Here is a 27420-nt window from a genome sequence, read left to right on the forward strand (position 1 = left end):
CCAAAGGGTTAGGAGAAGGCTTTATTGTGATATGGGACATAAGGGGGACAAATGATTATGGATATGTGGAGCTAATGTTAAGCTAGTAACAAAACCATGCGAAAATGCTCATTCCAACCCAAAATAGCCCAATTAGAAGACAAATGACTTCTTACATTACAAACCTTAAGAATTTCTCCAAAATATATAATTAACCATATGAGAAATCTTAACTTCTTCTTCTTCTACCACTTATTATTAACATCAACTTCATCAAACAAATCTTTTCTTTTCTTTTCTTATTTTTTTTTTCTCATCCTTTTTTTTTCATTTTTTCTTTCTTTTTTCTTTTTCTTCAACTCTAATTCTTTCTTTCATAGCACAACCGAAAAACAATGACATCCGGCAAACAAATTCATAATGACATAAATTTTAAAGAACATCCCAATTTTGAGCATCCCATCACCAAAAGACATAGCTGCTAGCTTTAACAAGGATAGACTATTTTTAATGTAGCTAGGGAATAAGAACATGTGAAGGGGGCAAGAAAATGGCCAAATTTATCAATGTGAATTTGGCTTCAAAAATGCATAGCAAAATGAAAGTAATGCTTAAAGAGATGAATTAAAGACCATACCTGTGCGTTTTGATGTAACACACACCATAAGGAGACCTACCACTCACTTAAGTGAGACCAAATAAAGATGAAATGGTCTTTAAGGAGGTTCTACCTTACAAATTTTGTAGCTTGCCAAAAGTCAAGATCAAGCCGACTTGGTTTAATTTCCATCTTCCACCTACTATGTCAAGACATCCCCATGCATGCTATATCCCGTCAAAAGTAGCGAATCAAGAGCTACCAAGCCAAAATGGGACAAACAAGAGGGCATAAGTAGGACAAGCAAAGAATTAGAAGCAAAAATTCACACAAATTTTTCAAAAATTCTCACTAAATTTATACTAACTAAATGCAAACTAACTAATACGCGAATACAATCTCCCCCCAAGCTAAACATAACATTGTCCTTAATGTGCCATCAATCAAATTACCCAACGAAACCATAAAAATGGCGCAAAGCACATAAACAAGGAGGACAAGAGGTCATATTTAATGGGTTGCGAGAAATAAACTAAAATGTAAAGGAAAGAAAACTTACTAGACTAACGAGCCTCCCCCAAGCTAGCATAAACATTGGGGGATTCCTCCACTTAGCATCTGATCAAAAAATTGGGTCAAAATTCCGGTGGGTACTTTGTCCTTTATGCTAATAGAGGTTTGCGGAGGTGATTTGATTTAAAAATGAAGAAAACTAGAGATAAGAAGTATCGTCCCTTGCTTTTGGAGCATATGGAAAAGATTAGCATATCCCGTCTTTTTATTAAAACGCGTAATAAGGAAGAAAGTCACGACCCCGATCGGGGTTGACCGTTGAATTTTTTTTTTTTTTTTTTTGAAGAAACGGAAATCTTGTTAGAAATCTAGATCTCTTTACTCAACATATTCATATATGTTATAATTTTAATTTAGTCATAAAATTAAAGGGTGATCTTATGCATGCAAACAAAATATAATTAAAGAAGAAATCATCATCTTACATTGATATTTTCGGATCAAAGGGCACAAGAGAGTTCACCTACTCCCTTGTTCTTGAGCTTTCCTTAATTGGATGAACAAGGATTCAAGAAGAGAATCCCTCCCAAAAGTATTATACCCAAGATAACAACTTAATAAAACTAATATTATTATTACTAGAATAATACTAATTTTGTATAAAAATTGACCCAAAATATTACTTGGTCTCTCTATTATTTCGGTCAAGAGAGAAGGAGGAGAAGGAAGTTTTTATCTTTCTAAAACTCTAATTTTAGATGAATGAATAATGAGCTAATACACTAATTTTTAATGTAGTGTATAAGATAAATTATAAGGCAAAAACCCTTGGCTTTGCTCCATGAAAAACCGGGTGGGGGGGGGGAAGAGAAGGGACCAATGCATACACTAGGAGGTCTTCACAAAAGCAAGTAGTGTTGCATGGCTATGTTTAGTAGGAAATGATTATGTTTACCACTAACATAATCAACACAATATTTGCCTAATCCTCCTCTTAATTTCGGTACATATAAAATGGACTCCATTTTATTTTTTGTCAATTTGTCAATTTGTAACATGTCACATGTCACATAAAATTGTTATATATTTTTAACATATTTAAAATCAACGTATTAATAAAAATACGTCATATACAAAAATCGACTTAGTAATTCACAATTACTTGTACCAAAATATTTTACCAATTATAAATCACAACAACTTGTATTTATAATAATTTATTCATTCAATTGCAATTGTTTCTTTAAACAATAATTTCATTTAAGTAATGAAACAATTCGATTACTTAGACCGTATCTTATTTAATCAAAATTCAATGAGACACGTAAATAATACTTCCAAAATCGTCCGTCAATTTTTAAGAAATTTAATTGACCCGTATCGTCATACGATCAATTAAATGATCAATTAAGAGTGTTATCCTTTAGGTATGACCTAAGGGGATCAACTGGTCACCACCGTCTCACAACAGTAATGTCAAACTCTAGTCAGGCAATCATTACCGATATGTGTGGACCTGTTGACAGTAAAATATTACTTACCAATTGTATTCTTTATAATGAGACTTAAACATGTGATCATCATGATCAACAGTTGTGATCGCATTATTGTCGGAGGACACATATTCCAACAATCTCCCACTTGTCCTCGACAAGTGTGCGTCACCAATTCTATTGTCCTATTACTATCTCCCACTCAATGCAAGGTGTCTTTCAGGTCGTACTTGCAAGTGATCATATCGAGAGTGGTTTCCTCGATCTGGAGAATAACTGATTGACCGGATTTATCCACCATGGATACATTCTGAGCGTGGCCACGCATTTCCAGTTCATTACTCCTCGAGTGGCCCTGAGATATTGTTATAACCCTGACTAGGGGTGGACAATTCCTATCGCACTCATTCCCTTCGACCAGCCACATCCATCATAACCCAAAATGTGCCCATTTGACCCCATTTACGAAGGTCGTAGTAACACAAATCAAAGTTAATCTGAAACTGTGCCATCTTAGGCGAATAGTCTTTAGTCAAAAGAATTGACTCATTAGAATACTATAATAGCTCTCGCCACGACCAGGCTATATAAATTTGCCAGAACTTTATAAGCGGTCATAAGGCCCGACAAAGTGTTCCTAACAGTCTGCCTATGTGATCGACTAGTCATTCTCATATGACTCTATGGCACTTGAACTTGCCATCAATCGCATCACATTCTAGTCACTTCGAGACGTCACCTCATGTAAGTAACTATGGGCGAATACAATGTTAATCCGTGTTCACTTTAACGGGGTTCAACTGTCTTTACAACCCGTTTGGATACAACAAAGTATAAGGTGAGTTAATAATAACTCAAACGACAAATGTCAACATCACATTCAGGTGGTCAATACGTATTACAACCTTGTGATGCACATCGTAAGTGTGTTAACACTAATTGATTGCAATAGAAGTTTAACACGCCATGTGTCCATGTGTTCAAAACTTCTTAATCGCATTTTCCTTTACATTCATGTTATCTCTCATAGCATGACCCTTACCAAGTACACATCTAGGTTCCCAACCTCGGTTTTGGTTCTTTATCTTGAAAGAACTTCCTTGTCGATTATCACATAACAAACGAATTTGTGGTGAATGATATAACTCGTACTGTTCAAGTACTCCACCCACACGCAATGCACTAGGTATATGTTTTGTAGAGTCTTGCAACAATTTGTCAAGATGATTAGCCTAACACTTCTCACAAGTCCTGGCATATTAGGGAATATTAGTTTTGAGTAAGTTCTTACTTCAACTAAGTACTATTCCAAAAATTTTTATTTCTCTTTTTAGCTGAAAAGCTTAGGATTTTCATAAATCCTCACGTGTTGTTTGAATTTTAATATGTGCAATCTCTTGACACATAACAGAGTATTCTGTCAAACACTGAAATCGCTCATCGGATTCTCCTCGAGAATTCATGACGTTTCTTCTATGGCTTGCCAATTAATCATCATGCTCTTATGCATATGATTCATTATTGGACATGTGCATGATTATTCTAATGGCGAAAACATTAGTTACTAATAATCATGAGATCAACCATTGTTAGGTTCAATGAACGACCATGACTGCTAATTGCAATTCCATTTTAATTTACATGAATAACCTACATTTCTTGTTGATTCGATGTGTATATCTCAATACTTATCCAACATCTCATGATGTAATTGGATTCATCATAGTCCATTTTCATCCAGTATTGAAAACTGAAATACTTCTTTGTGAAAGAATAGTATTAGCTCGTCATTCCCAATGAGTAATGAGTTATAAACCTTTACAGGATGATTGCTCCCACTAAATTCCATGTCTTCACATGATAATTGTCAAAACTCCCACTTAATTCCACATGTTTCGCAATTGACTACTCAATCGAAACATTTCAAGAATTTGAAATATATTTTTGTTTTGCCAAGTTATTAAGATAAAACCATATATGTTCCCATCATATCCTTTCAAAATACCTATTTTGAAGAGGTCTCATCTTAACCTTATGGAAAGAGATTTTAAACTCTAACTCATTCATGTCATAATGATGCGTAGCAATGTCATTGTTTAAATATGAATAATATCTAATACACGTCCTTCAAAATACACTTTTCAGAAGGAGGTTTAACCAATTCATTTCCATAATGTGGTTAAGTAATGACTTTTGCGTGGTTAATATTTGACTTAGCAATTGAGGATATCGGCATATCAATCCTTGCAACCTCTAGTCATAAATCTCGTTTATTTTCTAGGATGTTACTTCGATTTATTTAGGCTCTTAAGTAAATATCAATATTGAAACTATTGGTCAAAATTTATCATAAACTAGTCAAAAAACTCTTGTTAGGACTTTAGTCATTCTTATTCCAAAACTTTCTTTTGGTCTCCTCGTGTAGTTATCCTGAGAACATATTCTTTTGATTACTTCACTTGGTCTCTTTTGTCATGTAGATCTATTCGAGACCATAGATCTCATCTATTCGTGTATACTATATAAATAGATATACCTTTATTCAAATCATTCTTCCTTGTGTAGATCTCATTTACACAAGTACATAAATTAATCTTGGTGTTCTTTGTGTCCTCATTTTCTCCCACTCTATCTTTAGAATGAATACACTAGAGATTCAAAGATAGTATATGAGACACAAATAATGATTTTTGAAGTAGAAGGAGAACTATCTCATAGTTTGACTAATAGTTTTAAATTTTGCAAGTGTACTTGGTGATTGACATTCCTTTAAGAGAGTTCATTAACTCAATATCACTTTATAAATGATCATACACAAGCCTTAAGCATGTGGACATATAATGAACCCCATCATTATAGTTGTCTATTAGATCACTTTAAGTGAATAATCATATGTTTCTATGAACAAGCATGTAAAGACGAATTTTAGAACAAGGATAAAACGATAAAACGGGTGACTTGGGTTGCAAACCAAGCCACCATTATCCAAAATACAACCATTATCCAAAATACTTTTCCATGTCGAACACGGAAATTAAAAGGTTCTAAAATCCGTAACATAATTAAAATAAGACAATAAAAAGCGAAGCTTCATGAAAGCTATTCCTAGCTTCTTGATGGTTTCTCAAGCTTGCTTTTCTTTTCCCTTGTCTTTGCTTGGTGGAGGCCCTATTTACAATAAAAAGGGGATACATTATCACAACTTTGTATCACAATACCATAGTTGAATTAAAAACATAAAAGAAAGGATAGTCATTTACCCACTGGAGTGATCTTTCCAGCCTTAATATCACCAAGGTATTTGGAACAATTTCTTTTCCAATGTCCAACACCATTACAATAATGGCATTTATCAAGAGGACCCTTCTTGATTTTGGAAGTGCTAGCTTCATAAGTCTTAGCTTTGGTGAAAGTGGGAGCTTGCTTCTTACTCTTTTTCCCATTCCTCTTGAATTTCCCCTTGCTTTTGGTGCTAATGTTAAGCACATCCTTGGGTGGGTTGACATTTAACCCCATGTCTCTTTCAGCTTGCACAAGTAGCTTGTGCAACTCTTCAAGAGACACGTCCTTGTCTTGCATGTTAAAATTCACCCGGAATTGAACATATGCTTTGACCTTGGATAAGGAGTGTAGAATCCTATCTACAACAAGTTCTTTGGGGATTTCAACCTTTTGAATCTTCAAGGTCTCGACTAGCTCCATTAATTTGAGCACATGAGGGCTAACCTTTTGTCCCTCTTTGAAGTCGAGATCAAAGAATGCCGCGGCCGCCTCATATTGGACGATCCGTGGAGTTTGTGAAAACATTGTCACAAGCTTAGAGTAGATTTCCTTAGCGGTGCCCATTTTAAAGGCTCTCCTTTGGAGATCCGCCTCCATCGCAAAGATCAACACATTTTTCATTGCGGTGGACTCCTTATGGTAAGCCTCATATGCTTCCCTAGTGGCGACGGTCGACCTAGTATTAGGTTCGGGTGGAGAGGCCTCGGTGAGGTAACGAAGCTTGTCGTCACCTTGGGCGGCTAGTTTGAGTTGGGCATCCCAATCGGAGAAATTTGACCCATTCTTTTCAAGTTTACATCGATCAATGAAGGATCGGAGCCAAGAAGAATTAGCGAGAGGTGTGGCGTTTGGGTTTGGAGTAGCCATTGATTATGAGAAATAGAAACGGTCTACAAAACAAAAATAGAAGGAGTAAAACAAATGTCGTTTTCAATAATAATAATACTCGTAAATATTATAATTTAAACAAGTTTTATGCATTTTTCTAGTGACCTCTACCCAACTAGATAAATGATTCCAAGACCCAAATTCATAATAACTTGGGCACGGTGTGGCCGATGAAACCCTTATCAATATAACTCGGTGGATTAACCTTTTAATCGATTCTACTTTTAGAACTCTTGGTCGATAAAATTACATTAATACTTTATCTTTAGCCCAAAACACATCCAACAAGGGCACGGTGTGGCCGATAAAACCCTTATCGAAAAACTTTTGTTGAGTTCAATCCAAATTTCGAATAAATGTGTCCATGATCCAAACCCATATTAATTTGGGCACGGTGTGGCCGATGAAACCTTCATCAACATGAATTCGGTGGATAGACATTTATCACCCACTTCCCCTACGTAATAAGGTTTGTACCCCGGTGTGGCCGAGTGCACTCTCTCACGAAATAGGTTTTCATGGTTTCTACTTTTTGGTAAGGCTAAGTCTCAATTAATTATTTTAGCGAGAGGTCATGTCAATTTATTATCTATCACGTTTTAAGTGAACTAAAGCGGTGAACTACGATAATTATAATTGACACAGTCGATAAACTCGATTGAAGATGATGCATGTTTTAGTTATGGCGATTTAGCGATGCATGCGACATATAAATAAAATGCAAGGCATAAAAATAAATCCTAGTATGGCCTTCCTAAAATAGAAAAACTATTTAACTATTACATATTCGGAAACCAACTCCATTGGTCCCTTGAACTTCAGTTATGGCACGCAGCTCGAGGTAACACCGTCTTTATATATCGCCTTCTTAAATGACACCGTCTTCAAGGAACTCCAGAATAAATAAATTACATAACAAATTACATAATTTCCTATTATACATTTGTAATTAAAATAAAATAAATCTATTAAATTACATAACGGTGATACGAGATCACAATAAATTACAACCGAATCGATATTCCCATACATTTCGGGTAATATCAATTAAAAACTAAGGCAATACTAAGTAAAATTACATAATTCAAAAATTACATAAAATAAAATTATGACAATCATAAATAAAATGCAGCATTATAATATGTATGAACATGCCCAATTTTATGCTAAATCGCCTTTAAGTAGCCAATATCGTATATTTAACGGTTTTTACGGATTTGCGCGATTCAACCTTTTAAAATCACAATAAAATACATAAATTCATATTTATGCATAAGTTAATTACTCTAACCTCTTAGGACTCAAAATTAGTTTCCACTAACTATTTGACCATAATTAACTCATATTTCTAAAATTGTTCATTAATGGACTTAAAATTACAATAAAAATGCTATAAACTTCAAGTAAATCACAAAATTTCAAATAAATTCAAAATTTGAAATTTAAACTTATGAAAATTCTGGAAAAATACCATGACACTCATAATATTCAAAAACTTAGGTTAAAATTTCGTAAAATTATCGGAAAAACTATGTTGCGGTTTAACGGACATATCAATAAAAATCATAAAAACATGAGAAAAATTATATTCATCAACTTTTCAATTTTAGATCTGAAAAAGATAATAAAATGCAACATGTGACATTTTTCCTTAGTCATAGAGTATGTTTTAGCAATTATTCACTAATTAAGTCACTATTTATACTATTTTTCATTAAAAATTCATAAATCATGCATGAAGACTTCAATATAGCCTATTATTTTACACACATCTTGTAAAATTGCATGTGACAATATACTAAATTTCTATGACCAGATTCAAAATTTATCTCATATTAACCTATTTTTCTTCTAAATCCGATTTTAAACATGAAAAATCCATATTTGGAGCATAATAACTCCAAAAATTCTGAAAATTTACAGGTCATCTAAAAATAAAACATGTGATAACATATCGAAAAAATTACTGGAAAATTTGAAGTTTAGCTAATTTTAGTCCGAAAATGACATTTTAATCATAAAATCACATTTTTAATGCCATTATATTATAAGATGAACAATAAAAATCCATAAATTAACCAAAATATCCTAAAAATACTTTAGGACCAGAAACTTTAACATGCAAAAATTTATTTCGTGATATATCATAATAACACAAATTTACAAGTTTTATATGTTAATCGTATAACTCGGAAAAACTATAACCGATTTGCATGCAAACAACCAAGGCTCTGATACCGCTTGTTAGAAATCTAGATCTCTTTACTCAACATATTCATATATGTTATAATTTTAATTTAGTCATAAAATTAAAGGGTGATCTTATGCATGCAAACAAAATATAATTAAAAAAGAAATCATCATCTTACATTGATATTTTCGGATCAAAGGGCATAAGAGAGTTCACCTACTCCCTTGTTCTTGAGCTTTCCTTAATTGGATGAACAAGGATTCAAGAAGAGAATCCCTCGCAAAAGTATTATACCCAAGATAACAACTTAATAAAATTAATATTATTATTACTAGAATAATACTAATTTTGTATAAAAATTGACCCAAAATATTACTTGGTCTCTCTATTATTTCAGTCAAGAGAGAAGGAGGAGAAGGAAGTTTTTATCTTTCTAAAACTCTAATTTTAGATGAATGAATAACGAGCTAATACACTAATTTTTAATGTAGTGTATAAGATAAATTATAAGGCAAAAACCCTTGGCTTTGCTCCATGAAAAACCGGGTAAGGGGGGGAAGAGAAGGGACCAATGCATACACTAGGAGGTCTTCACAAAAGCAAGTAGTGTTGCATGGCTATGTTTAGTAGGAAATGATTATGTTTACCACTAACATAATGAACACAATATTTGCCTAATCCTCCTCTTAATTTCGGTACATATAAAATGGACTCCATTTTATTTTTTGTCAATTTGTCACATGTCACATGTCACATAAAATTGTTATGTATTTTTAACATATTTAAAATCAACGTATTAATAAAAATACGTCATATACAAAAATCGACTTAATAATTCACAATTACTTGTACCAAAATATTTTACCAATTATAAATCACAACAACTTGTATTTATAATAATTTATTCATTCCATTGCAATTGTTTCTTTAAATAATAATTTCATCTAAGTAATGAAACAATTCGATTACTTAGACCGTATCTTATTTAATCAAATTTCATTGAGACACGTAAATAATACTTCCAAAATCGTCCGTCAATTTTTAAGAAATTTAATTGACCCGTATCGTCATACGATCAATTAAATGATCAATTAAGAGTGTTATCCTTTAGGTATGACCTAAGGGGATCAACTGGTCACCACCGTCTCACGACAGTACACTAGTAGAAAAACTCCCTACGGTGGCGGTTATAAATGACCTTTTGTGGCGGTTTTTAGAGATTTAGGGTGTGTCGTTTATCGCGGCGTCGTATAAACTTTACGGCGGTTGTAGGTGGTTGTACAAATGTCGTTATAGCTCTCCTATAGTGGCGGTTGTTATACAAAACCGCCATCATAGACTTATATAATACGACGGTTGTTAGACAAGAACCGTCAATGTAACTCATCTATAGTGGCGGTTATCGTAAGAAAACCGCCACCATAGATATTTCAATGATCACTTTGATAACTATAGTAACGGTTTTTAACTTAAGAACCGCCACCATTGATTATCTATAGTGGCGGTTTTACTTTAGAACCGTCACTATAGCTCGTGGCGTTTCTAACTTAGAACCGCCGCCAAAAATAGGTATTTTTTTTAAAAAAAAAATTGCTACCTAAATTTCTGTAGCAACCTCCCATAAATTTGACAATCCAATATGAAAATGAACAAACAATACATACACAAGAATGTAACCAACTATCCAAAAACTTTCATATCATCGACAGAACAATAATGTCCATATTCAAAAATTTTACATCGAAGTATATAAATAATCACATACACATCTTATTTAATAGACTAATCAACATTTACTTATTCCTTAAACATTTGGTAGCCTACACCTCTTTAACATTCTTTATCTCGTCAATTGACACTCTTACTCTTAAATCTGCAATGACACAGTAAACAAATCTCATAGTAAGAAAATCAAACTAAGCATTATTAAATCAACGTCTAGCGTTACTAAAAATCAAATAATGAAAACAAGGGTACCTATATAAATATATATATATATATATAAAGCAAAAACAAGATAAAAAGCTCAAAAGTTTGAATTATAGCACCACATACCACATATATTTCATGTCAAAATAAAACGAAAAAATGAATTCCTTGTCTGCAGCAGCTTGATTTCATGTCTAACATACACCCGTTAGCTCAGTCTGAACACAAGACGAACAATGACACTTGTAAAACAATAGGACTATCATGAAAGATAAGAGCTTACAGTTCAATGACTGCAATCTAGGAAGAAACCATTCAGCTAGATCTATTGCACTAGCGATTCCTGAAACAAGCCAGACGGCATGAGAATAATCTAGCATACTAAAAGAGATATGGAATATTAAAAAGCTTAGTACAAAAATGCAAGCAAATTAAAAGACTCTCAACAATGATTTATACTTCCAATATACCTATTAGGATACATCTTGAAAATGACATCAGAGTATACATAAATAGGTCGTGCAACACTTCATCTCTCGTGACAAGGTAGTCCAGCTCACAATAATTAACAACCTGATGCAATATAAAAGGAACAGATTTAAGCATCCATTTTTAAAGGTTCGTGTACAAGATCACATGTAAGCCTCTTACAACAACAACTTCTTATCTGGCAATTACGCTTCTTGTGCATATAGATTTTGTATGTTCTTCAGGGCAGTCGTCGAACCATTGATTTTTTTTCTTTGGTTTTAAATGCTGAAGTATTTGCATATGAGAAATACATAAACATTTCATAAGAAATGTCTAACAAGAAAATTCTTACAAACAGAGTCATTTTCGATCAAGCAGCATATCTTAGAGAAGATTTCAGAAGACTTGGTTGAAGAATTACAATTCATATTCAACACATTTGGCTACTGAACATTTATCTGCTCGGAAAAAAGACGTCCAGGAATGAGCACGTGGAAGTGTAAGAAGACCTTGATGAATTAAAGGCTTTGGAGTTACGACCTTGGCGCAAAACAAAGCGAGCAAATGGTCAGTCGTAAAGCGAGTTTACATCCTAAAATCAACTGGCGATAAAAGGGTAATCAGCCAACTTATAAACTAGTCTCCATGGCATATTTGTCACAAAGATCTGAATTTCGAACAACATTCAAATCTAGAATTACTGTTAAGAATTTTATTGATTTCCTTCAAATTCAATCCTAGATACAGAAATTATAGACACATGAATTCAGGGAATGCTGCAGAATAAGCTTTTACCTCAGTACACCAACTAAACAAAGTTTGCTTAACAAATGACTAGCTTAGTGAGTTATTCTGCATTAATTCATCATAGGTTGAACCAATAGATTACGAGTCTTTGGCTCCATTAAAAGCAGAAATACTAATTCAATTCCAAAAAAGGAATTTAACTCTTACCTATCATCTCTTTAACTTTAGTTAAGACCTCTCTTATGGAAAAAGAAAACGTAAACAATTGACTGAGACGGAGGAAGTATTTCTAGGATTCCATTTCGGCTTAGGAAATAAATTATCGGAAGATTATTTAAGCGGCGATCTGCTAGACGTTAACAATTTATCACTAAATTCCTTGTCAATGGAATCAATTCCCAAACAAATTTGAACAAAATGAAACATAATTACTCTGCGAGTGATATTGAAGTGTTAGAATCCGAGAGGAAAGAAACTGCCATTTAATGCTTACATTAACCGGTCGGCTCAGTACTATGATCATGATTCCTATTAGTAAGTGGAAGTAGCTTGCTTAACCATTTAATCATTACATTACTGCTGTTCAGCAAAGTTTGGAACAAAGTTGTTCAACTCGTCTTAGTAACTCAATATTATCATTCATTCACTCGGGTAGTTGAAGAAGAAAAACAGAAGATATTCAAATTTTAGAGATATTGCAGAGTCGGCATCCTATTCACATATTCAATACACATGTCCAGCATCAAACTCAATATGTATGACCCTCCTTAACAAGAGGAATAACTACCTAAAAAGGAATGTTTTTACTTCAAAAACTTGATATCGAATGTTTCACCTATATAGGTTGCCAAAAATGAAAGACAATTAGGGGTGACTACTTGCCAGTTGTCAAACCTTCATAAAGATTTCATAATCGGGTTCAATTAAATCAGGAACATATGGAACTAATTATCAACAACCAGTGTCAGTCCGGACTTTTTTCCATTGTAATCCTATTCTACCACTTCAACCGATCATCTCTTACCTCTTTTCTCATCATATTTATTTTTCACTCCCAATTCATTTTCATTTCATCCCAATTACCCACATAGTTTATCAATCATATAGTTTATCAATTATAATTTCTGCAAAAAAAAACAATAATTTTAATAATACAATAACAATCAATTGTATGATTAAAATAAGATGCAACTTTGTATAATTTTAATGAAGATGCTATAATTGATATGTCGACAAAAGTACCTTCTTCGATGTTGTTGTGGCTAAAGAAGAGGCGGGTAGATCGTGTGTCGTTGCTTTGTGGTGTCGCTAGGAAACAACCAGTAGTAGCGAGTTTGAAAAGTGGGTTGTCGGAGTTGAAATTGAGATGTAGACGGAGATAAACTTGGCTAGAACAGTGGTTGTCGACGGTGGTGTGAGTAAAGTTAACGATGGTCGGCGGTGTGGGTAATGATGATTGAGGGTGTCGCGGAGGGTTTATGGTGTGGGAAGATGAAGAGGAATGAAAAGTGGTTAGATACAGTAAGGTGAATGCAAAAGGGTTTTTTGACTTGTTATCTTTAACCTCGGTTGTAACCGTACAATTACAACCGTCACAAATACATACGATGGCGGTTTTTTATTAAAAAATATTGTCACTTATAATTATTTTAACAACGTTATTAACGTCGGTTGTTAATACAACCGCCACAAAAGACTTATGGTGGCGTTTTTAATTTGAAACCGCCATAAATAGCTTATATTATCACGCCGGTTCTTACTTAAACCGCCACAATAGACCTCCTATAACATGAAAATTACGCTCCCGCCATTCTTTTGGGCTTTTTACGTCGTTTCTATTAGAACCGCCACGATAAAGGCGTCACGATAGGGGTTTTTTCTACTAGTGGTAATGTCAAACTCTAGTAAGGCAATCATTACCGATATGTGTGGACCAGTTGACAGTAAAATATTACTTACCAATTGTATTCTTTATAATGAGACTTAAACATGTGATCATCATGATCAACAGTTGTGATCGCATTATTGTCGGAGGACACATATTCCAACAAATGTTACGACCCCGAACGGGGTTACAACACGGGGTAGCATGCTATCCTTCAAAAGGCCTCTTCTCCTCTTCCAACACCTACAAATCACAACTCAAAATAGTCTAAAATTTATTCCTAATTCTAATAAAACATGAAATTGCGTAAAAATTGAAATAAAACAAACTAGTTATTTTCTAATGAATCCTCCATCATCCTCTAAAAAGCACGTCAATGCCCTTAGACGTCTATCATATATCTGCGCATGAGCAACATGAAAACATATGTACGCAATTGATAAGATTAAAACATGAAAGAGCAAGGGTAAGAATTTATAAATCTTATCGATGGGCGCAAGAGAGACTTCAAATGTTACCACCGTATCACTCCACTCGTCAGCAAGAGATGGAGCATCATGCTTAAGACCATAAAATAAATCGTTAAAGCACAAATTATAATCATATATGGTCTCATATGGGTGGCATAAAGAATAAAAGAGGAGAGGGTCATCAAAAATAGGGGGTTCATCCCTCTTAATTTCCATATCAAAATTACTTAAACCTCAATCTTTCTCGAATGGATCAACAACATCCTCTACAAAAGGATTTTCAAAGGGGTCTAAGGTCTCGTGTAAAACCTTATCTTTTTCATTATATTCGGGCCCCACATCGTCCATGGTGAGTGTGTTATCTACCACGAGGTCAATGCCATTAACACGAGTCTCTAAATTTTCAATTGGAATGACAGTAGGGGGACTTTCAGAAGAAAAAGTCAGACTATCATCGTCGTCATCCAATAATTCAAAATCATTAGATTGAAAAGACTCACATTGGGGAGGTAAAAAGGCAAAATGAGAAAAGATAGGCTCACGTGATCTCGGTTTCTCTTGAGAAGTTTATTTCAAACGAGCCTGTAGCACTTTGAGCTCCTCTTGCATGCGCCACTCATTGTATCGGCGTGATACCTCCCGCAATTGACTTTGGCTAGCCATGAAATCAAAGAAATTCCAAAGTTCTAGCCCCATCATGTAGTAGACACTCCCATTACTCAAGTTTAGAGGTATTTCTCGGGTCTCAAAATTCATGCCATTAAGCGTGAATTAAACCATGTAATCCCCATCAAGGATATGTCCAAGAGAGAGGAGACTATCGCAAAAATGGTTGAATCGGGCAAGATAATCATGAAAAGGCTCATCTTTGAGTTGTGGGACGAATTCGTAATTCATTATGTAAGGCCAATAGCTTTATTACCTACAAAATAGGCACTAAAACTACAAGAAAATGGTGAGATGAATCTCAAGGAACAAGTGTTCCTCGAGACAAAATAAAATAAGATAAAATTCAACAACTAATAACAAACAAAACCGTATCCCCGGCAACGGCGCCAAAATTTGATAGGCTATCGCACACTTATGCAAAGATAATATTTATACCCTAGACAACAAATGAATGTAGTACTTAGGAGTCGAACCCAAAGTAGACGGGAGTTATTAATTAATTGTTATAGATTGAATTTTACCTTGGTAGATTATCGATTTTGATCGGTCCGTTTCGTGTTCACAATTGAATAGATGTTGTCGTTGGGTCACGTCCGAATCAAAACACAATTTATAACTTCACAAACAACTCTACAATTAGTAAAGAGGCAAGTAAAGGTCGGATCCCAAGGGACGGGAATTGAGATGAGATTTCTATTGAAACTAGTGGTGTCTTAGGGGTGTCACAATTTGGGTTGATGTAGAAGGACACAAACTAGATAGCAATAAAAGTAAATAAGTAAGATGAAATAAAAGGGTTGTAAACAATTGATAAAAGGCACTAGGGTATCATGGGGTCATAGGGGAATCATGGGAATTGATCATACAAACATGTTCTCAAATTAAAAGCAAGCAATTATTATTGTGATGGATTGAGTTGGGTTATATCTTACAATCCTAGGAAAGTTTGGGTCCCGGAGCCGAATCGATTAGATTATACAACACCTACAAGTCGACTTGGTCTTTCCTACTCAACAACATGCATGGTCTAATGAGACTCGAGTTGGTTTATGTCTTACAAGTCTCATTGAAAAGATAGGTGATGGGTAAAAAATACAAGGATTCATAGGCTCACATTTCATCAAACATAACATGTGCATGAGTTGAGATCAAAACAAGCAAGCAAATAAACCATGAAAGCATATTAATTTAAGCATGAATCATTCCCCATGTTGGTTCCCCTAATTACCCATTAACCCTAGCTAGGTCACTACTCACTCATTATCATGTTGATCATGCTAGCAAGGTTGTCAATCATACCAACAAAATGAAACATGATGAACAAATGAAAGTAATTAACAATAATTAAAAAGGGATTGATTAAGAGAATTATACCTACTAATGATTCCAGTAATAAAGCAAAGAATAAAAGAAGTACTTGATGCTTGATTGAGAGGTTGTCAATCTCCCAATAATAACCCAAATAATCTTCAATTACCCAAAATAAAGGATGAACAAAAGAGAGATTAAGGAAATAAAACTTGTATTAAAACTTGACTAATTGTTGATTACAATACTAAAGAGGGATTTGATTGATATTAACTACTCTAATAATTGATAAGAAGAACATGCTCTTCTAATTAGACTAATGGGGTATTTATAGTGGAAATTAGGTGGATGCATTAGGGTTAACTAAGGGCTAAACTAGTAATTACACTTTTTAGATTGAGCAGGGAGAAGCCGGTATTTTTCGAAGGAAGGGCTTCTTTCTTTGAAGTTTGAAGAAAACGAAATTGTGCTGGGCTGGAATCCGTGCGTATTGGTGTCGGGACGGGCGGATTGTAGCAGGGGAAGACGGGCGTCTTCAAGGGAATCCGGGCGTCTTCTGGGCTTGCTACCCGGGCGTCTTTGGCAGAAGACGCACGGATTGTGCTATGGAGGACGGGCGTCTTCAGGGCAATCCGCACGGATTGCTACTCAGCTTTGTTCCTTCTTCTTTTCTTCCCTTTTTTTCATAAAATCCTTGGGGATTACCTTGGGGATGCAAGGATCCTTCCTCAACACTGCTCATCTACTATAATATGTACAAAGGCCTTCTAATCTTGTCTCTCCTTGATGCTTGGTCATTGAATTCAATCAATTTAGTCTCGTTTTGCCATGAAAATGCAAGATTTGCACTCCTTTCCTACCAAGGGATCAAAATCTCAAAGAATATGCAAAACAAAGAACTAAAAACAATAAATGACCCAAATATGCACTAAAAAGCATGGGAACAAGGCTAATTCGGGGGCTAAATATGCGCTAATTATGGTCACATCAAATATCCCCAAACCGAACCTTTGCTCGTTCCGAGTAAAGAGGTGACAAAGACTAGGACCATTATTTAAACAAACCTAATAACATAGTCGATATGAGACAATTAGCGGGTCTCACTCCGCCCCTTCAACTCACAACAAGACAACCATGAGGTAGGATGCCTTCTTGCAAGGCAAGGTGGGTCTTGCCAAAATGGCGACACTTCCAAACATTAAGCACACAAAATCAAATAATGGATGCATCTACAAAAGGAATAGCCACTTCCTCATCAAGTTGCGGAGGCAACTAAGAGAGAACAAATTTAAGAGCATATAATCCTTCACAAATACTAGTTCAACAAATTACTAAGGCTAAGAGGATGGCACTAAATCACCTCCAAATGGTGTTAAACTAGACTACTTTCGTCCTCAATTTCGAAATGCTTTCGTCAAGAGCGATCGGATGGTGGTGGAATGATGATCCCTATGATGCTAGTAGCATATGACATGACAAGTCTCGAATTCTCTACAAAAGTAAAGGTCATGGATCGTCCCAAGCTCGACAAAGTGGCTTGACAAAAGGCTTTTTGGGAATGAAATGCTCAAATCGTTATAAACAAAGGGTGGATATGACTAATATTCAAAATTTGACCTCATTTAACTTTCACATTTCCAAAAATTTAAGATGGGGTTTGTCCCTTCCGGGCTAGTGTCCTTTGCTTTCGCCAATCGCTTATTAGGCAACCGGTTAACCTCTAGACAATAGTTTTTCGGGGTGATAGTCACTCTGTCTCTGGGCGGTTGAATTCACAACCGTGTGGGGGCCCAATTCAATGGATCCCTCTCCAAAGCACATTGAAGTGGTACGCCTCCATCAAAACAACTAAAATTTCTCAACATTTCAACATTTCATAACATTTGAGGTTTTCTTAGCAATAAATTACTTCCACATAACAAAATTTTCGATATGAGCACTTCAAACTTATTGATAGAAAAGTATTTTTGGGTTGCCTTACCACAAGGTCAATCAAGGTCACCTAGACAAGTTAACCAAGTCCACATCGCATCACGGGGTTGGAATAGGTGACTCACATGCAAACCCTTGACTAGGCTTTGGGTCATGAGTCAAAAGACACTAGTATGACACAATCTAGGGTGTTTTACAACCATTCTAGTAGGCAAAGTCTTAAGTTGAAAAAGTATTTGTAATGGCTTAGTTGCTCCTGTCAAAGTTCTCAATTAGGCACTTTTCAAAATATTTCATCTAAATGCAACTATATGCCATGATGCAACTATAATATACATCCTAATACAAGTGATTCTATCAACTAATATGACATATAAACTAAATGCAAGTCCTAAGTTCACATTGTTATACCGCATCAATCAAAATAAAGCCACATAGTCATTAACATAAAGAGGAAAAAGGAGATTGGAAAGATCATACCATTCGGTCTTCATGATCCTCATGTCTCGGATGTGGCATAGTCGATCAATGTGAACAAGGATAGAACAAACAATATATACAATAATATATACAAGATATACATAACTACACTACAAAAGAAATAAACATGTTTTTGGGTTTTTCAATTTTCAAATTTTTATGGTTTTTCGAAATTTTTCAATTTTTTTGGATTTTTGAATAAAAGTTAAGTTAGAATTCTCCATCCCCATACTAATATGGGCATTGTCCTCAATGGCCAAAATGATGGGAAATTATGCAAACATGATGCATGATTTCTACACTAAATGCAAGCTACACTAATCTACACTACATGATGCATGGTTTTCGTTTATGACGGAGAGGATAATTTAGATTACCTCCCGTTGTGTATGCATTGACTTCCCCAAACCAATCTAGACATTATTGCTAATGTCCTAAGGTTGGGTGTAGTTCATGCACACACTATGCAATGCATGAAACAAATTTTGTCATTTTGGATTTTGAAAGGTGGGAACAATAAAATGAGAACACCTCAATGGGGCCGAGGTGTTAGTCCTCTATGGTGCTAGGACTACTCTAACAATGATCAAGATTAATAAATTACAAGTTAACAAAACACAAACTTATTTTCATGAAACTTTAAAATTAAAGAGAGGAGATGAGGGAACTTCACTTAAACTTGGGTGGGTGCCTCTCGCCCGCTCCACCTAGCTATGGAGTAATCCTCTAGAGATCGGCATCATCTCCTTCTAGATCGCTATCCCATATCTCCTTTGATGCATCACTCATACTTGGGTCCATGAACTCGTCCTCTTCACTTTCAAGCTCCATCGTGTCTCCTCCACAAGAATTGTTGCTTCCCTCATCTTGTCTCCCGTTTGCTCCTTCATTTGCCCTCTCCGAATTGGGGAAAATTAGGTCCATTTGAGCCCATGAGGGAAATTCTCCTTTCTCACTAATCTTTCCCTTTTGAACCATATTGTGGTATTGAGGATAGAGTGCATAGTAAATGTCCACATTGGTTTCGTATTGGCGAAAGTGCAAATCTTGTAGAATTCCCGTGACAAAGTCATCACGGGGAAGGATGAAGGGGTTGGGATGCTTATACGGTTGATAAGGAAATGGGTAGGGAGGCACTTTGATCTTCTCATCTCGGGATTGTTGCTCTTGTTGTTGTTGTTGGGGATTTGAAGGTGGTGCTTGTCTTGGTTGGGTTGGGTTAGGAGGGATGAGGTAGGACGGGATTGGAGTTAAAGGTCCTCTTCTTGGGGAGATACGTGGTAGGTCGGCCATTGGAAGATAAATCGGATCGCTTCCTTTCGTTAACCACTTGATCCGCTTATCGACCCCCTCAAGGGTTATCCAATGGTGATGAATAAGAAGAAGATCTTCGTTTATCCTTGTGTTTCCTAAAAGAGGAGCATGCTCATTATTCTCATTGAATCTCGGGTTGAAATGCTTCGCAAGCCTAGTAATGAGTCCTCCATTCACAATGTGTTTCATTCCATCATCATCACCATTCCTAAAATTTGCCCATTTCTCTAGTAATACTAGAGGTGCATTGAAGTGATACGCACTTCTTCCTTGAATATTGAGGTAGGATTCCATAAACACAAGGTCTAATTGGTTCACGATGGCCGGATCTCGGCGAGCAAAGAGGGTGCCCGAGAGGAACCGGTAAGTGACCCTTAAGATTGGATTTTGAATATGAAAAGCAAGACATTCCTTGTTGTGTATGAAGTCCCGGCCGGTCATGGCCCTCCACAAAGGTTCAACACTGTATTTCTTTGGTTTCGATGTTCGGGTAGGCGTAACATCGAGTCCAAGCATATTTGCGAATTCTACAAGGGTCATCATTCTTGGGACATTTTCCAACCTAAACTCTATGCAAATTGTTTTGTTCAAGGTTTTAATCTTCAAAAAGCTCAAAAACTCAAGCACAAGAGATCGATAAGTTTGCTCATACATATGGAAAAGGGTGGAGAGACCAAATACTTCAAAGAGAGCTTCCACTTGGTGATAAATCCCAAGTTTCCTCAAGGTATCATGACATAAAAACTTAGTGGGAAGAATGTTTTTACTTAGAAGCCGGTGGAAGACTAATCTTTGCACACCATTAACAAATTCCACATTTGAGAAGTCATCAAGCCTTGTAAGATCTACAATCTCTTCATGCTCCCTTCTTAATGTGTTGACATGGGAGGTAGAAGAACTTCCCCTCATCCTTGGTCTCCTCCTATTCCGAAAGGAGGATCTCTTTGGTGCCATTCCTTGATTATAGAGCTGGATTCTTTTGATCTGTGAAGGAATAAAGATGCTCCTTGTTGATTGAGTGTTGCCTTTGGAAACCCTAGAAAATTGGGGTTTTTTGATTTTTTGGGTTAAGAGAGTGATTTGGATAAGCTTGAGAGTCATAAGGAGGTGGGTTTTATAATGCAAGAGGAAGGAAGGGTGATGTGTCACTAAATGTGTGGTGGGGTGTAATTTTAATTAAGAAAAGACGGGTCAAATCAACGTGGGAAGACGGGCGGATTCGAGCAGAAGACGCTCGGATTCAGGCTTCTCGGGCCGGGCGGATTCTGGGTAAGATGCCCGGATTCTGTCACAGCTAAATTTCCAAAAATATGACGCCACAAAGACGGCCGTCCCGAGCATGAGACGCTCGAATTCCTTTTTATCGGGACGGGCGGATTCTTCTGAAGTCGGGCGGATTCTTCTCAAGGTATTTTTCTTGAAATGCACAGGTAGAAAGACGGGCGCCTTTCTGCAAACCCGGCCGGATTCTTCAGGACGGGCGTCTTCCCTTCTGGGACGCTCGGATTCTCCTTCAGTCCCAAAATCTTCAATTTCTCGGCTTAGCAGGACGGACGGATTCTCCTCAGGACGCCCGGATTCTGGCAAGACGGCCGGATTCCGGGGAACACGCACGTGTTCAAGCTGTGAATTCTTCCTTTGACTTTCTTTCCTCTCCTAGATGCTTCCCCACACTTAAAAATTGGTTCCTTCCTTCATAAAAATTCGTTAGTGACCCTCCCTCACTTACTCTCATGAAAAGAGCTCATGCTTATTATTAAAAGAAGTGCAATAAAATTATAAATACAAGTTAGAGGGTTAGTATATTTACAAGTGGTGGTTTAGGGAGGACTCCACCAAACTCTCCCTTTGATGGTTCTTTCAAGGATGAGAAGGCCCGAGGTAGGTGACCTCGACCTCTCCAATGAACGCTCCTTCATAGTATGGCTTCAATCTTTGACCATTGACTTTGAACTTGCTTCCATCTTCCACCTTGAGTTCAAAATCTCCATATCTTCCAACTTCGGTTATCACACATAGGGACCCATCCATCTAGAGTTCAACTTTCCCAGAAAAAGTCGGTAGCGGGAATTGAATAGAAGGACTTTGCCCCCTTTGTGCAAGGCCTTTTGTCTAATTCTCTTGTCATGGAGTAATTTCGTTCTTTCCTTGTAAATCTTTGCATTTTCATAGGATTGTAGCCGGAATTCCTCTAACTCTTGAATTTGAATCATCCTCTTTTGACCACTCAATTTGAGATCAAGATTAAGTGCTCGGATTGCCCAAAAAGCTTTGTACTCCAATTCGATTGGCAAATGACATGCTTTTCCATAAACAAGCTTGTAAGGGGAGGCTCATATGGGAGTCTTATAGGCCGTCCTATAAGCCCAAAGAGCATCATCAAGCTTTGTGCTCCAATCTTTTCGAGTCTTGTTCACAACTTTCTCAAGGATTTGTTTGATCTCTCTATTTGAAATTTCAACTTGACCGCTTGTTTGAGGATGATATTCCAAGCCGGTTCTATGTTGAACACCATATTTGGTCAAAAGAGATGCAAGTTTCTTCTCATGGAAATGCGTTCCTCCATCACTTATGATTGCTCTAGGAACTCCAAATCTTGGGAAGATTATCTTCTTGAAGTGCTTGGTGACCGTTTTTGCATCATCATTTGGAGTGGCAATTGCCTCCACCCACTTTGAGACGTAGTCTACGGCCACAAGGATGTATTTATTCAAAGGGGCCTTGGTAGTCGATTCCCCAAACATCGAAGATCTCCACCTCTAGAATGCCCCTTTGTGGCATTTCGTTCCTCCAAGAGATATTCCCCGTTCTTTGACAAGCATCGCAATGAATGATGAATTCTCTTGTATCTTGAAACATTGTAGGCCAATTGAAGCCCGATTGAAGAATTTTTGCAACGGTCCTCCTTGCTCCATGGTGCCCACCGTAGGGTGATGAATGACATCCTTCCAAGATTCCTTGGACTTCCCATTGAGGGATGCATCTCTGGTAGAGCCCATCACTACATTCTTTGTAGAGGTTTGGGTCGTCCCAAAAGTACCTCTTCACTTCGAATAGGAATCTCTTCCTTTGGTTGTGATTCAAATTTGGAGGGAGTACTTTTCCAACAATATAGTTAGCATAATCGGCAAACCATGGGGTGATGTGCCTTTCGAGTTGTGTTTGAATGGCCATCAAAATATCGTCGGGAAATGAGTCATTGATCGGGGTTTCTCCATTTTCATCATGAAACCGGATCCTTGACAAATGATCTGCCACTACATTCTCGGCTCCTTTCTTGTCTCTTATTTCTAAGTCAAATTCTTGAAGAAGCAAAATCCATCTCAATAATCTTGGTTTTGCATCCTTCTTTATCAAGAGGTGTCGGAGAGCACGGTGATCCGAAAATACAATCACTTTGGATCCAAGCAAGTATGAACAGAATTTATCCAAAGCATAGACAATGGCAAGAAGCTCCTTCTCGGTGGTATCATAATTCACTTGGGAGGAGTCAAGAGTCTTGCTTATATAATAGATGGCGTGAAGAGCTCTCCCTACCCATTGGCCAAGAACCGCTCCAACGGCGTAGTTGCTAGCATCACACATAATCTCGAACGGTAGTTCCCAATTTGGAGGTTGGATGATCAGTGCCGAGATTAGTGCTTCCTTGATTCTATTAAAGGCTTCAACACACTCATTAGTGAATTGGAAATTTGGAATTGGGCATCTTTAAGCAAAAGTTGAGTGAGGGGTTTTGCTATTTTTGAAAAATCCTTTATGAAACGGCGATAGAAACCCGTGTGACCGAGAAAACTTCTCACCCCTCTAACATTCACGAGAGGTGGGAGTTTCTCTATCACCTCAACTTTAGCTTTATCGACCTCGATGCCCTTTTCCGAAATTAAATGACCCAAAACAATTCCTTCATTGACCATGAAGTGACACTTTACCCAATTTGAAACAAGACTAACATCTTCACATTTTTGCAACACAAGAGAAAGATTATGCAAACATGAGTCAAAGTCCTTTCCATAAACACTAAAATCATCCACAAAAACTTCCATTATGGTCTCTAAGTAATCGGAGAAGACACTCATCATGCATCTTTGGAAAGTGGCGGGGGCATTACATAAACCAAAAGGCATCCTCCTATATGCAAAAGTACCATAAGGGCATGTGAAGGTGGTCTTATGTTGGTCATCCGGGTGTATAGGGATTTAGAATAATCCCGAATACCCGTCAAGGTAAGAAAAGAATTTGTTGGAGGCTAACCTCTCAAGCATTTGGTCAATGAATGGTAGGGGGAAATGATCCTTTCTTGTTGCGGAGTTTAATTTTCGATAGTCAATACACATACGCCAACCGGTGATCATTCTTATGGGTATTAGTTCATTCTTTTCATTTGTCACCACCGTGGTACCTCCTCTCTTAGGTACCACTTGGACGGGGCTAACCCACAAAGAGTCCGATATGGGATATATGATTCCCGCATCAAGTAATTTCATAACTTCTCCTTTGACAACTTCTTGCATGTGGGGGTTCAATCTTCTTTGGGGTTGAATGGTAGGTCTATGGTCTTCCTCTAGATGAATTCTATGCATGCAAAAGTTGGGACTTATCCCTTTAAGGTCATCTAGACTATAACCTATAGCCTTTTCATGTTGTTTCAACACATCAAGCAATTTTCCCAATTGGTTCTCATCAAGTCTATCATTAACAATCACGGGTTTGGTCTTTGATTCATCAAGGTAAGCATATTTCAAATTTGGGGGAAGGGGTTTTAAAGTAGGAATTTGTACCTCACTTTCCTCCTTTGGAGTTTCATTGAGAATTTACTCCATCTCCATTAGACATTCCATTCTCATAGCATATTCAACTTCATTCTCATCATCCTCATCATATTCAAATTCCATGATGGGTTCCTCTTGCTCTTGAGCTTGTAAAATATCTTCTAGGATGGATTGCTCATCTTCTATGGGTTGACATGCTTTCACAAGGATGTCATGCACCAATACGGATTGTGCATGAGTAAGTTCTTTGTTAGCTAGAGCGGCCTCAAAAAGATCCACCTCCGATTCCCAATACAAATTCTTAGCCTCACTTGCTTCCAAGGCTTCCAATGCTTGCATGGGATCTTTGAAGAAAGGTATACTTAAGTGGTCCTCTACAAAACAATCTATAAGGTCCATCTAGCAAAATATCGAACAACTTGAAAACAATTAGAACAAACCTTGAGGAGTTTTACTTCCCCAAGGCAAAGAAAGACACAACTAATAACAATATAAGAAAATCTAAATCAAGTTAACACCGTCCCCGGCAACGGCGCCATTTTTGATCGGTCCGTTTCGTGTTCACAATTGAATAGATGTTGTCGTTGGGTCACGTCCAAATCAAAACACAATTTATAACTTCACAAACAACTCTACAATTAGTAAAGAGGCAAGTAAAGGTCGGATCCCAAGGGACGGGAATTGAGATGAGATTTCTATTGAAACTAGTGGTGTCTTAGGGGTGTCACAATTTGGGTTGATGTAGAAGGTCACTAACTAGATAGCAATAAAAGTAAATAAGTAAGATGAAATAAAAGGGTTGTAAACATTTGATAAAAAGCACTAGGTTATCATGGGATCATAGGGGAATCATGGGAATTGATCATACAAACATGTTCTCAAATTATAAGCAAGCAATTATTGTTGTGATGGATTGAGTTGGGTTATATCTTACAATCCTAGGAAAGTTTGGGTCCCAGAGCCAAATCGATTAGATTGTACAACACCTACAAGTCGACTTAGTCTTTCCTACTCAACAACATGCATGGTCTAATGAGACTCGAGTTGGTTTATGTCTTACAAGTCTCATTGAAAAGATAGGTGATGGGTAAAAAATGCAAGGATTCATAGGCTCACATTTCATCAAACATAACATGTGCATGAGTTGAGATCAAAACAAGCAAGCAAATAAACCATGAAAGCATATTAATTTAAGCATGAATCATTCCCCATGTTGGTTTCCCCTAATTACCCATTAACCCTAGCTAGGTCACTACTCACTCATTATCATGTTGATCATGCTAGCAAGGTTGTCAATCATACCAACAAAATGAAACATGATGAACAAATGAAAGTAATTAACAATAATTAAAAAGGGATTGATTAAGAGAATTATACCTACTAATGATTCCAGTAATAAAGAAAAGAATAAAAGAAGTACTTGATGCTTGATTGAGAGGTTGTCAATCTCCCAATAATAACCCAAATAATCTTCAATTACCCAAAATAAAGGATGAACAAAAGAGAGATTAAGGAAATAAAACTTGTATTAAAACTTGACTAATTGTTGATTACAATACTAAAGAGGGATTTTGTAGATACCCGTATCCGTCGATATTGGAATTTATAAAGAACCCGACAAACACCCGATGATGATAGGACACATGTATTTATTAGTTGTCATTGTCATTATTTGGGTTCGTTTTACGATGTAGAATGAGCGTTCTCGACGAAGTATTTTATTAATTTAAATGATATTTAAATTAAAGTTTTTAAGGTGAATTCATTTTACTTTATTTTGAATTTATTTTCTCAAGTTTATTTTATTGAAAATAAAATTAAGGGATATTCTCTCGTGTACCCCTCAACTTTTTCATTTTCTATGATATACCCCTCTTTTCATGCAAAAAAACTTTGACCGTCAATAACTCTTGGCTACAAGTTTAGAATACGATAAATTTTTTTTCCAAATTGATCGTCTTTAAGAGGTCTTCCTTTTGAAAAAAAATTCACTGACGTCTCAACTCGTAATTGGGAATTATGGTCGGTCAAAGTTTATTCAATAAAAAATGTTTAACCAACCAAAACTACCGGTTACGAGTTCAAAAAGTGGTGATTTTTTTTTTCAAATTGAAGGCCTTGACGAGATAATTGGTTTGAAAAAAAAAATTACCGTTTTCTGAACTCGTAATAGAGAATTATTGTCGGTCAAAGTTTTTTTTCGAAAAACGAGGGGTACACCATAGAAAACGAAAAAGTTCAGGGGTACACGAGAGAATATCCCTAAAATTAATATTTGATTTGAAAAATCATTTTATGAGTGTATTTGATTTGAAAAATCATTTATTTTAGTGTGTTATTTGATTTGAAAAATCATTTATTTTAGTGTGTTATTTGATTTGAAAAATCGATTTCGAAAGTTGAAAACTCGTTTTAATCACACGATTTGTGAGCTCGTTTTATGCTTGATTTGGGCTCGATTTTCGACGCACTTTCGACCCAACTTCCTCTCCCATAACCCGC

At 36.3% G+C, this 27420-nt stretch overlaps 1 long non-coding RNA gene across 1 annotated transcript; it reads right to left on the reverse strand.

Moving 5' to 3' along the window:
• Window positions 1-10629: 10629 nt before the first annotated feature.
• Window positions 10630-13673, reverse strand: LOC141623373 (uncharacterized). The gene is made up of 4 exons (XR_012533332.1): window positions 13334-13673; window positions 11344-11884; window positions 11000-11216; window positions 10630-10817 (listed from the first exon to the last, which is right to left on the reverse strand). It is a non-coding gene; the product is annotated as an uncharacterized LOC141623373 (long non-coding RNA).
• Between the last annotated feature and the right edge of the window lie 13747 nt (window positions 13674-27420).

Source organism: Silene latifolia, chromosome X (assembly GCF_048544455.1).
Source record: "Silene latifolia isolate original U9 population chromosome X, ASM4854445v1, whole genome shotgun sequence".
NCBI classification, from domain to species: Eukaryota; Viridiplantae; Streptophyta; class Magnoliopsida; order Caryophyllales; family Caryophyllaceae; genus Silene; species Silene latifolia.